Consider the following 17,195-nt stretch of genomic DNA (forward strand, 5'->3'; position numbering starts at 1 on the left):
AGGTTTGATCTTTCTGTTGTAATTTTGTCATTATTTTATCATTCTTCACAGTGTAAAAGTACAGGTTTGATCTTTCTGTTGTAATTTTGTCATTATTTTATCATTCTTCACAGTGTAAAAGTACAGGTTTGATCTTTCTGTTGTAATTTTGTCATTATTTTATCATTCTTCACAGTGTAAAAGTACAGGTTTGATCTTTCTGTTGTAATTTTGTCATTATTTTATCATTCTTCACAGTGTAAAAGTACAGGTTTGATCTTTCTGTTGTAATTTTGTCATTATTTTATCATTCTTCACAGTGTAAAAGTACAGGTTTGATCTTTCTGTTGTAATTTTGTCATTATTTTATCATTCTTCACAGTGTAAAAAAGTACAGGTTTGATCTTTCTGTTGTAATTTTGTCATTATTTTATCATTCTTCACAGTGTAAAAGTACAGGTTTGATCTTTCTGTTGTAATTTTGGTTTGATCTTTCTGTTGTAATTTTGTCATAAAAACAGTATCTTTCTGTTGTAATTTTGTCATTATTTTATCATTCTTCACAGTGTAAAAAAGTACAGGTTTGATCTTTCTGTTGTAATTTTGTCATTATTTTATCATTCTTCACAGTGTAAAAAAGTACAGGTTTGATCTTTCTGTTGTAATTTTGTCATTATTTTATCATTCTTCACAGTGTAAAAAAGTACAGGTTTGATCTTTCTGTTGTAATTTTGTCATTATTTTATCATTCTTCACAGTGTAAAAAGTACAGGTTTGATCTTTCTGTTGTAATTTTGTCATTATTTTATCATTCTTCACAGTGTAAAAGTACAGGTTTGATCTTTCTGTTGTAATTTTGTCATTATTTTATCATTCTTCACAGTGTAAAAGTACAGGTTTGATCTTTCTGTTGTAATTTTGTCATTATTTTATCATTCTTCACAGTGTAAAAGTACAGGTTTGATCTTTCTGTTGTAATTTTGTCATTATTTTATCATTCTTCACAGTGTAAAAGTACAGGTTTGATCTTTCTGTTGTAATTTTGTCATTATTTTATCATTCTTCACAGTGTAAAAGTACAGGTTTGATCTTTCTGTTGTAATTTTGTCATTATTTTATCATTCTTCACAGTGTAAAAGTACAGGTTTGATCTTTCTGTTGTAATTTTGTCATTATTTTATCATTCTTCACAGTGTAAAAGTACAGGTTTGATCTTTCTGTTGTAATTTTGTCATTATTTTATCATTCTTCACAGTGTAAAAGTACAGGTTTGATCTTTCTGTTGTAATTTTGTCATTATTTTATCATTCTTCACAGTGTAAAAGTACAGGTTTGATCTTTCTGTTGTAATTTTGTCATTATTTTATCATTCTTCACAGTGTAAAAGTACAGGTTTGATCTTTCTGTTGTAATTTTGTCATTATTTTATCATTCTTCACAGTGTAAAAGTACAGGTTTGATCTTTCTGTTGTAATTTTGTCATTATTTTATCATTCTTCACAGTGTAAAAGTACAGGTTTGATCTTTCTGTTGTAATTTTGTCATTATTTTATCATTCTTCACAGTGTAAAAGTACAGGTTTGATCTTTCTGTTGTAATTTTGTCATTATTTTATCATTCTTCACAGTGTAAAAGTACAGGTTTGATCTTTCTGTTGTAATTTTGTCATTATTTTATCATTCTTCACAGTGTAAAAGTACAGGTTTGATCTTTCTGTTGTAATTTTGTCATTATTTTATCATTCTTCACAGTGTAAAAGTACAGGTTTGATCTTTCTGTTGTAATTTTGTCATTATTTTATCATTCTTCACAGTGTAAAAGTACAGGTTTGATCTTTCTGTTGTAATTTTGTCATTATTTTATCATTCTTCACAGTGTAAAAGTACAGGTTTGATCTTTCTGTTGTAATTTTGTCATTATTTTATCATTCTTCACAGTGTAAAAGTACAGGTTTGATCTTTCTGTTGTAATTTTGTCATTATTTTATCATTCTTCACAGTGTAAAAGTACAGGTTTGATCTTTCTGTTGTAATTTTGTCATTATTTTATCATTCTTCACAGTGTAAAAGTACAGGTTTGATCTTTCTGTTGTAATTTTGTCATTATTTTATCATTCTTCACAGTGTAAAAGTACAGGTTTGATCTTTCTGTTGTAATTTTGTCATTATTTTATCATTCTTCACAGTGTAAAAGTACAGGTTTGATCTTTCTGTTGTAATTTTGTCATTATTTTATCATTCTTCACAGTGTAAAAGTACAGGTTTGATCTTTCTGTTGTAATTTTGTCATTATTTTATCATTCTTCACAGTGTAAAAGTACAGGTTTGATCTTTCTGTTGTAATTTTGTCATTATTTTATCATTCTTCACAGTGTAAAAGTACAGGTTTGATCTTTCTGTTGTAATTTTGTCATTATTTTATCATTCTTCACAGTGTAAAACAGGTTTGATCTTTCTGTACATTTTATCATTCTTCACAGTGTAAAAGTACAGGTTTGATCTTTCTGTTGTAATTTTGTCATTATTTTATCATTCTTCACAGTGTAAAAGTACAGGTTTGATCTTTCTGTTGTAATTTTGTCATTATTTTATCATTCTTCACAGTGTAAAAGTACAGGTTTGATCTTTCTGTTGTAATTTTGTCATTATTTTATCATTCTTCACAGTGTAAAAGTACAGGTTTGATCTTTCTGTTGTAATTTTGTCATTATTTTATCATTCTTCACAGTGTAAAAGTACAGGTTTGATCTTTCTGTTGTAATTTTGTCATTATTTTATCATTCTTCACAGTGTAAAAGTACAGGTTTGATCTTTCTGTTGTAATTTTGTCATTATTTTATCATTCTTCACAGTGTAAAAGTACAGGTTTGATCTTTCTGTTGTAATTTTGTCATTATTTTATCATTCTTCACAGTGTAAAAGTACAGGTTTGATCTTTCTGTTGTAATTTTGTCATTATTTTATCATTCTTCACAGTGTAAAAGTACAGGTTTGATCTTTCTGTTGTAATTTTGGTGTAAAAGTACAGGTTTGATCTTTCTGTTGTAATTTTGTCATTATTTTATCATTCTTCACAGTGTAAAAGTACAGGTTTGATCTTTCTGTTGTAATTTTGTCATTATTTTATCATTCTTCACAGTGTAAAAGTACAGGTTTGATCTTTCTGTTGTAATTTTGTCATTATTTTATCATTCTTCACAGTGTAAAAGTACAGGTTTGATCTTTCTGTTGTAATTTTGTCATTATTTTATCATTCTTCACAGTGTAAAAAAGTATTATTTTAGGTTTGATTTGATCTTTCTGTTGTAATTTTGTCATTATTTTATCATTCTTCACAGTGTAAAAGTACAGGTTTGATCTTTCTGTTGTAATTTTGTCATTATTTTATCATTCTTCACAGTGTAAAAGTACAGGTTTGATCTTTCTGTTGTAATTTTGTCATTATTTTATCATTCTTCACAGTGTAAAAGTACAGGTTTGATCTTTCTGTTGTAATTTTGTCATTATTTTATCATTCTTCACAGTGTAAAAGTACAGGTTTGATCTTTCTGTTGTAATTTTGTCATTATTTTATCATTCTTCACAGTGTAAAAGTACAGGTTTGATCTTTCTGTTGTAATTTTGTCATTATTTTATCATTCTTCACAGTGTAAAAGTACAGGTTTGATCTTTCTGTTGTAATTTTGTCATTATTTTATCATTCTTCACAGTGTAAAAGTACAGGTTTGATCTTTCTGTTGTAATTTTGTCATTATTTTATCATTCTTCACAGTGTAAAAGTACAGGTTTGATCTTTCTGTTGTAATTTTGTCATTATTTTATCATTCTTCACAGTGTAAAAGTACAGGTTTGATCTTTCTGTTGTAATTTTGTCATTATTTTATCATTCTTCACAGTGTAAAAGTACAGGTTTGATCTTTCTGTTGTAATTTTGTCATTATTTTATCATTCTTCACAGTGTAAAAGTACAGGTTTGATCTTTCTGTTGTAATTTTGTCATTATTTTATCATTCTTCACAGTGTAAAAGTACAGGTTTGATCTTTCTGTTGTAATTTTGTCATTATTTTATCATTCTTCACAGTGTAAAAGTACAGGTTTGATCTTTCTGTTGTAATTTTGTCATTATTTTATCATTCTTCACAGTGTAAAAGTACAGGTTTGATCTTTCTGTTGTAATTTTGTCATTATTTTATCATTCTTCACAGTGTAAAAGTACAGGTTTGATCTTTCTGTTGTAATTTTGTCATTATTTTATCATTCTTCACAGTGTAAAAGTACAGGTTTGATCTTTCTGTTGTAATTTTGTCATTATTTTATCATTCTTCACAGTGTAAAAGTACAGGTTTGATCTTTCTGTTGTAATTTTGTCATTATTTTATCATTCTTCACAGTGTAAAAGTACAGGTTTGATCTTTCTGTTGTAATTTTGTCATTATTTTATCATTCTTCACAGTGTAAAAGTACAGGTTTGATCTTTCTGTTGTAATTTTGTCATTATTTTATCATTCTTCACAGTGTAAAAGTACAGGTTTGATCTTTCTGTTGTAATTTTGTCATTATTTTATCATTCTTCACAGTGTAAAAGTACAGGTTTGATCTTTCTGTTGTAATTTTGTCATTATTTTATCATTCTTCACAGTGTAAAAAGTACAGGTTTGATCTTTCTGTTGTAATTTTGTCATTATTTTATCATTCTTCACAGTGTAAAAGTACAGGTTTGATCTTTCTGTTGTAATTTTGTCATTATTTTATCATTCTTCACAGTGTAAAAGTACAGGTTTGATCTTTCTGTTGTAATTTTGTCATTATTTTATCATTCTTCACAGTGTAAAAGTACAGGTTTGATCTTTCTGTTGTAATTTTGTCATTATTTTATCATTCTTCACAGTGTAAAAGTACAGGTTTGATCTTTCTGTTGTAATTTTGTCATTATTTTATCATTCTTCACAGTGTAAAAGTACAGGTTTGATCTTTCTGTTGTAATTTTGTCATTATTTTATCATTCTTCACAGTGTAAAAGTACAGGTTTGATCTTTCTGTTGTAATTTTGTCATTATTTTATCATTCTTCACAGTGTAAAAGTACAGGTTTGATCTTTCTGTTGTAATTTTGTCATTATTTTATCATTCTTCACAGTGTAAAAGTACAGGTTTGATCTTTCTGTTGTAATTTTGTCATTATTTTATCATTCTTCACAGTGTAAAAGTACAGGTTTGATCTTTCTGTTGTAATTTTGTCATTATTTTATCATTCTTCACAGTGTAAAAGTACAGGTTTGATCTTTCTGTTGTAATTTTGTCATTATTTTATCATTCTTCACAGTGTAAAAGTACAGGTTTGATCTTTCTGTTGTAATTTTGTCATTATTTTATCATTCTTCACAGTGTAAAAGTACAGGTTTGATCTTTCTGTTGTAATTTTGTCATTATTTTATCATTCTTCACAGTGTAAAAGTACAGGTTTGATCTTTCTGTTGTAATTTTGTCATTATTTTATCATTCTTCACAGTGTAAAAGTACAGGTTTGATCTTTCTGTTGTAATTTTGTCATTATTTTATCATTCTTCACAGTGTAAAAGTACAGGTTTGATCTTTCTGTTGTAATTTTGTCATTATTTTATCATTCTTCACAGTGTAAAAGTACAGGTTTGATCTTTCTGTTGTAATTTTGTCATTATTTTATCATTCTTCACAGTGTAAAAGTACAGGTTTGATCTTTCTGTTGTAATTTTGTCATTATTTTATCATTCTTCACAGTGTAAAAGTACAGGTTTGATCTTTCTGTTGTAATTTTGTCATTATTTTATCATTCTTCACAGTGTAAAAGTACAGGTTTGATCTTTCTGTTGTAATTTTGTCATTATTTTATCATTCTTCACAGTGTAAAAGTACAGGTTTGATCTTTCTGTTGTAATTTTGTCATTATTTTATCATTCTTCACAGTGTAAAAGTACAGGTTTGATCTTTCTGTTGTAATTTTGTCATTATTTTATCATTCTTCACAGTGTAAAAGTACAGGTTTGATCTTTCTGTTGTAATTTTGTCATTATTTTATCATTCTTCACAGTGTAAAAGTACAGGTTTGATCTTTCTGTTGTAATTTTGTCATTATTTTATCATTCTTCACAGTGTAAAAGTACAGGTTTGATCTTTCTGTTGTAATTTTGTCATTATTTTATCATTCTTCACAGTGTAAAAGTACAGGTTTGATCTTTCTGTTGTAATTTTGTCATTATTTTATCATTCTTCACAGTGTAAAAGTACAGGTTTGATCTTTCTGTTGTAATTTTGTCATTATTTTATCATTCTTCACAGTGTAAAAGTACAGGTTTGATCTTTCTGTTGTAATTTTGTCATTATTTTATCATTCTTCACAGTGTAAAAGTACAGGTTTGATCTTTCTGTTGTAATTTTGTCATTATTTTATCATTCTTCACAGTGTAAAAGTACAGGTTTGATCTTTCTGTTGTAATTTTGTCATTATTTTATCATTCTTCACAGTGTAAAAGTACAGGTTTGATCTTTCTGTTGTAATTTTGTCATTATTTTATCATTCTTCACAGTGTAAAAGTACAGGTTTGATCTTTCTGTTGTAATTTTGTCATTATTTTATCATTCTTCACAGTGTAAAAGTACAGGTTTGATCTTTCTGTTGTAATTTTGTCATTATTTTATCATTCTTCACAGTGTAAAAGTACAGGTTTGATCTTTCTGTTGTAATTTTGTCATTATTTTATCATTCTTCACAGTGTAAAAGTACAGGTTTGATCTTTCTGTTGTAATTTTGTCATTATTTTATCATTCTTCACAGTGTAAAAAGTACAGGTTTGATCTTTCTGTTGTAATTTTGTCATTATTTTATCATTCTTCACAGTGTAAAAGTACAGGTTTGATCTTTCTGTTGTAATTTTGTCATTATTTTATCATTCTTCACAGTGTAAAAGTACAGGTTTGATCTTTCTGTTGTAATTTTGTCATTATTTTATCATTCTTCACAGTGTAAAAGTACAGGTTTGATCTTTCTGTAATTTTGTATTATTTTATCATTCTTCACAGTGTAAAAGTACAGGTTTGATCTTTCTGTTGTAATTTTGTCATTATTTTATCATTCTTCACAGTGTAAAAGTACAGGTTTGATCTTTCTGTTGTAATTTTGTCATTATTTTATCATTCTTCACAGTGTAAAAGTACAGGTTTGATCTTTCTGTTGTAATTTTGTCATTATTTTATCATTCTTCACAGTGTAAAAGTACAGGTTTGATCTTTCTGTTGTAATTTTGTCATTATTTTATCATTCTTCACAGTGTAAAAGTACAGGTTTGATCTTTCTGTTGTAATTTTGTCATTATTTTATCATTCTTCACAGTGTAAAATGTACAGGTTTGATCTTTCTGTTGTAATTTTGTCATTATTTTATCATTCTTCACAGTGTAAAAAGTACAGGTTTGATCTTTCTGTTGTAATTTTGTCATTATTTTATCATTCTTCACAGTGTAAAAGTACAGGTTTGATCTTTCTGTTGTAATTTTGTCATTATTTTATCATTCTTCACAGTGTAAAAGTACAGGTTTGATCTTTCTGTTGTAATTTTGTCATTATTTTATCATTCTTCACAAAAGTACAGTGTATCTTTCTGTTGTAATTTTGTCATTATTTTATCATTCTTCACAGTGTAAAAGTACAGGTTTGATCTTTCTGTTGTAATTTTGTCATTATTTTATCATTCTTCACAGTGTAAAAGTACAGGTTGTAATTTTGATCAGTTACAGTTTGATCTTTCTGTTGTAATTTTGTCATTATTTTATCATTCTTCACAGTGTAAAAGTACAGGTTTGATCTTTCTGTTGTAATTTTGTCATTATTTTATCATTCTTCACAGTGTAAAAGTACAGGTTTGATCTTTCTGTTGTAATTTTGTCATTATTTTATCATTCTTCACAGTGTAAAAAGTACAGGTTTGATCTTTCTGTTGTAATTTTGTCATTATTTTATCATTCTTCACAGTGTAAAAGTACAGGTTTGATCTTTCTGTTGTAATTTTGTCATTATTTTATCATTCTTCACAGTGTAAAAGTACAGGTTTGATCTTTCTGTTGTAATTTTGTCATTATTTTATCATTCTTCACAGTGTAAAAGTACAGGTTTGATCTTTCTGTTGTAATTTTGTCATTATTTTATCATTCTTCACAGTGTAAAAGTACAGGTTTGATCTTTCTGTTGTAATTTTGTCATTATTTTATCATTCTTCACAGTGTAAAAGTACAGGTTTGATCTTTCTGTTGTAATTTTGTCATTATTTTATCATTCTTCACAGTGTAAAAGTACAGGTTTGATCTTTCTGTTGTAATTTTGTCATTATTTTATCATTCTTCACAGTGTAAAAGTACAGGTTTGATCTTTCTGTTGTAATTTTGTCATTATTTTATCATTCTTCACAGTGTAAAAGTACAGGTTTGATCTTTCTGTTGTAATTTTGTCATTATTTTATCATTCTTCACAGTGTAAAAGTACAGGTTTGATCTTTCTGTTGTAATTTTGTCATTATTTTATCATTCTTCACAGTGTAAAAGTACAGGTTTGATCTTTCTGTTGTAATTTTGTCATTATTTTATCATTCTTCACAGTGTAAAAAAGTACAGGTTTGATCTTTCTGTTGTAATTTTGTCATTATTTTATCATTCTTCACAGTGTAAAAAAGTACAGGTTTGATCTTTCTGTTGTAATTTTGTCATTATTTTATCATTCTTCACAGTGTAAAAGTACAGGTTTGATCTTTCTGTTGTAATTTTGTCATTATTTTATCATTCTTCACAGTGTAAAAGTACAGGTTTGATCTTTCTGTTGTAATTTTGTCATTATTTTATCATTCTTCACAGTGTAAAAGTACAGGTTTGATCTTTCTGTTGTAATTTTGTCATTATTTTATCATTCTTCACAGTGTAAAAGTACAGGTTTGATCTTTCTGTTGTAATTTTGTCATTATTTTATCATTCTTCACAGTGTAAAAGTACAGGTTTGATCTTTCTGTTGTAATTTTGTCATTATTTTATCATTCTTCACAGTGTAAAAGTACAGGTTTGATCTTTCTGTTGTAATTTTGTCATTATTTTATCATTCTTCACAGTGTAAAAGTACAGGTTTGATCTTTCTGTTGTAATTTTGTCATTATTTTATCATTCTTCACAGTGTAAAAGTACAGGTTTGATCTTTCTGTTGTAATTTTGTCATTATTTTATCATTCTTCACAGTGTAAAAGTACAGGTTTGATCTTTCTGTTGTAATTTTGTCATTATTTTATCATTCTTCACAGTGTAAAAGTACAGGTTTGATCTTTCTGTTGTAATTTTGTCATTATTTTATCATTCTTCACAGTGTAAAAGTACAGGTTTGATCTTTCTGTTGTAATTTTGTCATTATTTTATCATTCTTCACAGTGTAAAAGTACAGGTTTGATCTTTCTGTTGTAATTTTGTCATTATTTTATCATTCTTCACAGTGTAAAAGTACAGGTTTGATCTTTCTGTTGTAATTTTGTCATTATTTTATCATTCTTCACAGTGTAAAAGTACAGGTTTGATCTTTCTGTTGTAATTTTGTCATTATTTTATCATTCTTCACAGTGTAAAATTTTATCATTCTTCACAGTACAGGTTTGATCTTTCTGTTGTAATTTTGTCATTATTTTATCATTCTTCACAGTGTAAAAGTACAGGTTTGATCTTTCTGTTGTAATTTTGTCATTATTTTATCATTCTTCACAGTGTAAAAGTACAGGTTTGATCTTTCTGTTGTAATTTTGTCATTATTTTATCATTCTTCACAGTGTAAAAGTACAGGTTTGATCTTTCTGTTGTAATTTTGTCATTATTTTATCATTCTTCACAGTGTAAAAAGTACAGGTTTGATCTTTCTGTTGTAATTTTGTCATTATTTTATCATTCTTCACAGTGTAAAAAGTACAGGTTTGATCTTTCTGTTGTAATTTTGTCATTATTTTATCATTCTTCACAGTGTAAAAAGTACAGGTTTGATCTTTCTGTTGTAATTTTGTCATTATTTTATCATTCTTCACAGTGTAAAATTACAGGTTTGATCTTTCTGTTGTAATTTTGTCATTATTTTATCATTCTTCACAGTGTAAAAGTACAGGTTTGATCTTTCTGTTGTAATTTTGTCATTATTTTATCATTCTTCACAGTGTAAAAAACAGGTTTGACAGGTTTGATCTTTCTGTTGTAATTTTGTCATTATTTTATCATTCTTCACAGTGTAAAAAAGTACAGGTTTGATCTTTCTGTTGTAATTTTGTCATTATTTTATCATTCTTCACAGTGTAAAAGTACAGGTTTGATCTTTCTGTTGTAATTTTGTCATTATTTTATCATTCTTCACAGTGTAAAAGTACAGGTTTGATCTTTCTGTTGTAATTTTGTCATTATTTTATCATTCTTCACAGTGTAAAAGTACAGGTTTGATCTTTCTGTTGTAATTTTGTCATTATTTTATCATTCTTCACAGTGTAAAAGTACAGGTTTGATCTTTCTGTTGTAATTTTGTCATTATTTTATCATTCTTCACAGTGTAAAAGTACAGGTTTGATCTTTCTGTTGTAATTTTGTCATTATTTTATCATTCTTCACAGTGTAAAAGTACAGGTTTGATCTTTCTGTTGTAATTTTGTCATTATTTTATCATTCTTCACAGTGTAAAAGTACAGGTTTGATCTTTCTGTTGTAATTTTGTCATTATTTTATCATTCTTCACAGTGTAAAAGTACAGGTTTGATCTTTCTGTTGTAATTTTGTCATTATTTTATCATTCTTCACAGTGTAAAAGTACAGGTTTGATCTTTCTGTTGTAATTTTGTCATTATTTTATCATTCTTCACAGTGTAAAAGTACAGGTTTGATCTTTCTGTTGTAATTTTGTCATTATTTTATCATTCTTCACAGTGTAAAAGTACAGGTTTGATCTTTCTGTTGTAATTTTGTCATTATTTTATCATTCTTCACAGTGTAAAAGTACAGGTTTGATCTTTCTGTTGTAATTTTGTCATTATTTTATCATTCTTCACAGTGTAAAAAGTACAGGTTTGATCTTTCTGTTGTAATTTTGTCATTATTTTATCATTCTTCACAGTGTAAAAGTACAGGTTTGATCTTTCTGTTGTAATTTTGTCATTATTTTATCATTCTTCACAGTGTAAAAGTACAGGTTTGATCTTTCTGTTGTAATTTTGTCATTATTTTATCATTCTTCACAGTGTAAAAGTACAGGTTTGATCTTTCTGTTGTAATTTTGTCATTATTTTATCATTCTTCACAGTGTAAAAGTACAGGTTTGATCTTTCTGTTGTAATTTTGTCATTATTTTATCATTCTTCACAGTGTAAAAGTACAGGTTTGATCTTTCTGTTGTAATTTTGTCATTATTTTATCATTCTTCACAGTGTAAAAGTACAGGTTTGATCTTTCTGTTGTAATTTTGTCATTATTTTATCATTCTTCACAGTGTAAAAGTACAGGTTTGATCTTTCTGTTGTAATTTTGTCATTATTTTATCATTCTTCACAGTGTAAAAAAGTACAGGTTTGATCTTTCTGTTGTAATTTTGTCATTATTTTATCATTCTTCACAGTGTAAAAAGTACAGGTTTGATCTTTCTGTTGTAATTTTGTCATTATTTTATCATTCTTCACAGTGTAAAAGTACAGGTTTGATCTTTCTGTTGTAATTTTGTCATTATTTTATCATTCTTCACAGTGTAAAAAGTACAGGTTTGATCTTTCTGTTGTAATTTTGTCATTATTTTATCATTCTTCACAGTGTAAAAGTACAGGTTTGATCTTTCTGTTGTAATTTTGTCATTATTTTATCATTCTTCACAGTGTAAAAGTACAGGTTTGATCTTTCTGTTGTAATTTTGTCATTATTTTATCATTCTTCACAGTGTAAAAGTACAGGTTTGATCTTTCTGTTGTAATTTTGTCATTATTTTATCATTCTTCACAGTGTAAAAGTACAGGTTTGATCTTTCTGTTGTAATTTTGTCATTATTTTATCATTCTTCACAGTGTAAAAGTACAGGTTTGATCTTTCTGTTGTAATTTTGTCATTATTTTATCATTCTTCACAGTGTAAAAGTACAGGTTTGATCTTTCTGTTGTAATTTTGTCATTATTTTATCATTCTTCACAGTGTAAAAGTACAGGTTTGATCTTTCTGTTGTAATTTTGTCATTATTTTATCATTCTTCACAGTGTAAAAGTACAGGTTTGATCTTTCTGTTGTAATTTTGTCATTATTTTATCATTCTTCACAGTGTAAAAGTACAGGTTTGATCTTTCTGTTGTAATTTTGTCATTATTTTATCATTCTTCACAGTGTAAAAAGTACAGGTTTGATCTTTCTGTTGTAATTTTGTCATTATTTTATCATTCTTCACAGTGTAAAAGTACAGGTTTGATCTTTCTGTTGTAATTTTGTCATTATTTTATCATTCTTCACAGTGTAAAAGTACAGGTTTGATCTTTCTGTTGTAATTTTGTCATTATTTTATCATTCTTCACAGTGTAAAAGTACAGGTTTGATCTTTCTGTTGTAATTTTGTCATTATTTTATCATTCTTCACAGTGTAAAAGTACAGGTTTGATCTTTCTGTTGTAATTTTGTCATTATTTTATCATTCTTCACAGTGTAAAAGTACAGGTTTGATCTTTCTGTTGTAATTTTGTCATTATTTTATCATTCTTCACAGTGTAAAAGTACAGGTTTGATCTTTCTGTTGTAATTTTGTCATTATTTTATCATTCTTCACAGTGTAAAAGTACAGGTTTGATCTTTCTGTTGTAATTTTGTCATTATTTTATCATTCTTCACAGTGTAAAAGTACAGGTTTGATCTTTCTGTTGTAATTTTGTCATTATTTTATCATTCTTCACAGTGTAAAAAGTACAGGTTTGATCTTTCTGTTGTAATTTTGTCATTATTTTATCATTCTTCACAGTGTAAAAGTACAGGTTTGATCTTTCTGTTGTAATTTTGTCATTATTTTATCATTCTTCACAGTGTAAAAAAGTACAGGTTTGATCTTTCTGTTGTAATTTTGTCATTATTTTATCATTCTTCACAGTGTAAAAGTACAGGTTTGATCTTTCTGTTGTAATTTTGTCATTATTTTATCATTCTTCACAGTGTAAAAGTACAGGTTTGATCTTTCTGTTGTAATTTTGTCATTATTTTATCATTCTTCACAGTGTAAAAGTACAGGTTTGATCTTTCTGTTGTAATTTTGTTTATTTTATCATTCTTCACAGTGTAAAAGTACAGGTTTGATCTTTCTGTTGTAATTTTGTCATTATTTTATCATTCTTCACAGTGTAAAAGTACAGGTTTGATCTTTCTGTTGTAATTTTGTCATTATTTTATCATTCTTCACAGTGTAAAAGTACAGGTTTGATCTTTCTGTTGTAATTTTGTCATTATTTTATCATTCTTCACAGTGTAAAAGTACAGGTTTGATCTTTCTGTTGTAATTTTGTCATTATTTTATCATTCTTCACAGTGTAAAAGTACAGGTTTGATCTTTCTGTTGTAATTTTGTCATTATTTTATCATTCTTCACAGTGTAAAAACAGTACAGGTTTGATCTTTCTGTTGTAATTTTGTCATTATTTTATCATTCTTCACAGTGTAAAAAAGTACAGGTTTGATCTTTCTGTTGTAATTTTGTCATTATTTTATCATTCTTCACAGTGTAAAAGTACAGGTTTGATCTTTCTGTTGTAATTTTGTCATTATTTTATCATTCTTCACAGTGTAAAAGTACAGGTTTGATCTTTCTGTTGTAATTTTGTCATTATTTTATCATTCTTCACAGTGTAAAAGTACAGGTTTGATCTTTCTGTTGTAATTTTGTCATTATTTTATCATTCTTCACAGTGTAAAAAGTACAGGTTTGATCTTTCTGTTGTAATTTTGTCATTATTTTATCATTCTTCACAGTGTAAAAAGTACAGGTTTGATCTTTCTGTTGTAATTTTGTCATTATTTTATCATTCTTCACAGTGTAAAAGTACAGGTTTGATCTTTCTGTTGTAATTTTGTCATTATTTTATCATTCTTCACAGTGTAAAAGTACAGGTTTGATCTTTCTGTTGTAATTTTGTCATTATTTTATCATTCTTCACAGTGTAAAAGTACAGGTTTGATCTTTCTGTTGTAATTTTGTCATTATTTTATCATTCTTCACAGTGTAAAAGTACAGGTTTGATCTTTCTGTTGTAATTTTGTCATTATTTTATCATTCTTCACAGTGTAAAAAGTACAGGTTTGATCTTTCTGTTGTAATTTTGTCATTATTTTATCATTCTTCACAGTGTAAAAGTACAGGTTTGATCTTTCTGTTGTAATTTTGTCATTATTTTATCATTCTTCACAGTGTAAAAGTACAGGTTTGATCTTTCTGTTGTAATTTTGTCATTATTTTATCATTCTTCACAGTGTAAAAGTACAGGTTTGATCTTTCTGTTGTAATTTTGTCATTATTTTATCATTCTTCACAGTGTAAAAGTACAGGTTTGATCTTTCTGTTGTAATTTTGTCATTATTTTATCATTCTTCACAGTGTAAAAGTACAGGTTTGATCTTTCTGTTGTAATTTTGTCATTATTTTATCATTCTTCACAGTGTAAAAGTACAGGTTTGATCTTTCTGTTGTAATTTTGTCATTATTTTATCATTCTTCACAGTGTAAAAGTACAGGTTTGATCTTTCTGTTGTAATTTTGTCATTATTTTATCATTCTTCACAGTGTAAAAGTACAGGTTTGATCTTTCTGTTGTAATTTTGTCATTATTTTATCATTCTTCACAGTGTAAAAGTACAGGTTTGATCTTTCTGTTGTAATTTTGTCATTATTTTATCATTCTTCACAGTGTAAAAAAGTACAGGTTTGATCTTTCTGTTGTAATTTTGTCATTATTTTATCATTCTTCACAGTGTAAAAAAGTACAGGTTTGATCTTTCTGTTGTAATTTTGTCATTATTTTATCATTCTTCACAGTGTAAAAGTACAGGTTTGATCTTTCTGTTGTAATTTTGTCATTATTTTATCATTCTTCACAGTGTAAAAGTACAGGTTTTCTGTTGTATCTTTCTGTTGTAATTTTGTCATTATTTTATCATTCTTCACAGTGTAAAAGTACAGGTTTGATCTTTCTGTTGTAATTTTGTCATTATTTTATCATTCTTCACAGTGTAAAACAGTACAGGTTTGATCTTTCTGTTGTAATTTTGTCATTATTTTATCATTCTTCACAGTGTAAAAGTACAGGTTTGATCTTTCTGTTGTAATTTTGTCATTATTTTATCATTCTTCACAGTGTAAAAGTACAGGTTTGATCTTTCTGTTGTAATTTTGTCATTATTTTATCATTCTTCACAGTGTAAAAGTACAGGTTTGATCTTTCTGTTGTAATTTTGTCATTATTTTATCATTCTTCACAGTGTAAAAGTACAGGTTTGATCTTTCTGTTGTAATTTTGTCATTATTTTATCATTCTTCACAGTGTAAAAGTACAGGTTTGATCTTTCTGTTGTAATTTTGTCATTATTTTATCATTCTTCACAGTGTAAAAGTACAGGTTTGATCTTTCTGTTGTAATTTTGTCATTATTTTATCATTCTTCACAGTGTAAAAGTACAGGTTTGATCTTTCTGTTGTAATTTTGTCATTATTTTATCATTCTTCACAGTGTAAAAGTACAGGTTTGATCTTTCTGTTGTAATTTTGTCATTATTTTATCATTCTTCACAGTGTAAAAGTACAGGTTTGATCTTTCTGTTGTAATTTTGTCATTATTTTATCATTCTTCACAGTGTAAAAGTACAGGTTTGATCTTTCTGTTGTAATTTTGTCATTATTTTATCATTCTTCACAGTGTAAAAAGTACAGGTTTGATCTTTCTGTTGTAATTTTGTCATTATTTTATCATTCTTCACAGTGTAAAAGTACAGGTTTGATCTTTCTGTTGTAATTTTGTCATTATTTTATCATTCTTCACAGTGTAAAAGTACAGGTTTGATCTTTCTGTTGTAATTTTGTCATTATTTTATCATTCTTCACAGTGTAAAAGTACAGGTTTGATCTTTCTGTTGTAATTTTGTCATTATTTTATCATTCTTCACAGTGTAAAAGTACAGGTTTGATCTTTCTGTTGTAATTTTGTCATTATTTTATCATTCTTCACAGTGTAAAAGTACAGGTTTGATCTTTCTGTTGTAATTTTGTTGTAATTTTGTCATTATTTTATCATTCTTCACAGTGTAAAAGTACAGGTTTGATCTTTCTGTTGTAATTTTGTCATTATTTTATCATTCTTCACAGTGTAAAAGTACAGGTTTGATCTTTCTGTTGTAATTTTGTCATTATTTTATCATTCTTCACAGTGTAAAAGTACAGGTTTGATCTTTCTGTTGTAATTTTGTCATTATTTTATCATTCTTCACAGTGTAAAAAAGTACAGGTTTGATCTTTCTGTTGTAATTTTGTCATTATTTTATCATTCTTCACAGTGTAAAAAAGTACAGGTTTGATCTTTCTGTTGTAATTTTGTCATTATTTTATCATTCTTCACAGTGTAAAAGTACAGGTTTGATCTTTCTGTTGTAATTTTGTCATTATTTTATCATTCTTCACAGTGTAAAAAAGTACAGGTTTGATCTTTCTGTTGTAATTTTGTCATTATTTTATCATTCTTCACAGTGTAAAAAGTACAGGTTTGATCTTTCTGTTGTAATTTTGTCATTATTTTATCATTCTTCACAGTGTAAAAATTACAGGTTTGATCTTTCTGTTGTAACAGGTTTGATCTTTCTGTTGTAATTTTGTCATTATTTTATCATTCTTCACAGTGTAAAAGTACAGGTTTGATCTTTCTGTTGTAATTTTGTCATTATTTTATCATTCTTCACAGTGTAAAAGTACAGGTTTGATCTTTCTGTTGTAATTTTGTCATTATTTTATCATTCTTCACAGTGTAAAAGTACAGGTTTGATCTTTCTGTTGTAATTTTGTCATTATTTTATCATTCTTCACAGTGTAAAAGTACAGGTTTGATCTTTCTGTTGTAATTTTGTCATTATTTTATCATTCTTCACAGTGTAAAAGTACAGGTTTGTAAAAGTATATGAAATTGATAAGGTAAACATTTATAGC

This window comes from Tachypleus tridentatus, chromosome 3 (genome assembly GCF_004210375.1).
Source record: "Tachypleus tridentatus isolate NWPU-2018 chromosome 3, ASM421037v1, whole genome shotgun sequence".
NCBI lineage: Eukaryota > Metazoa > Arthropoda > Merostomata > Xiphosura > Limulidae > Tachypleus > Tachypleus tridentatus.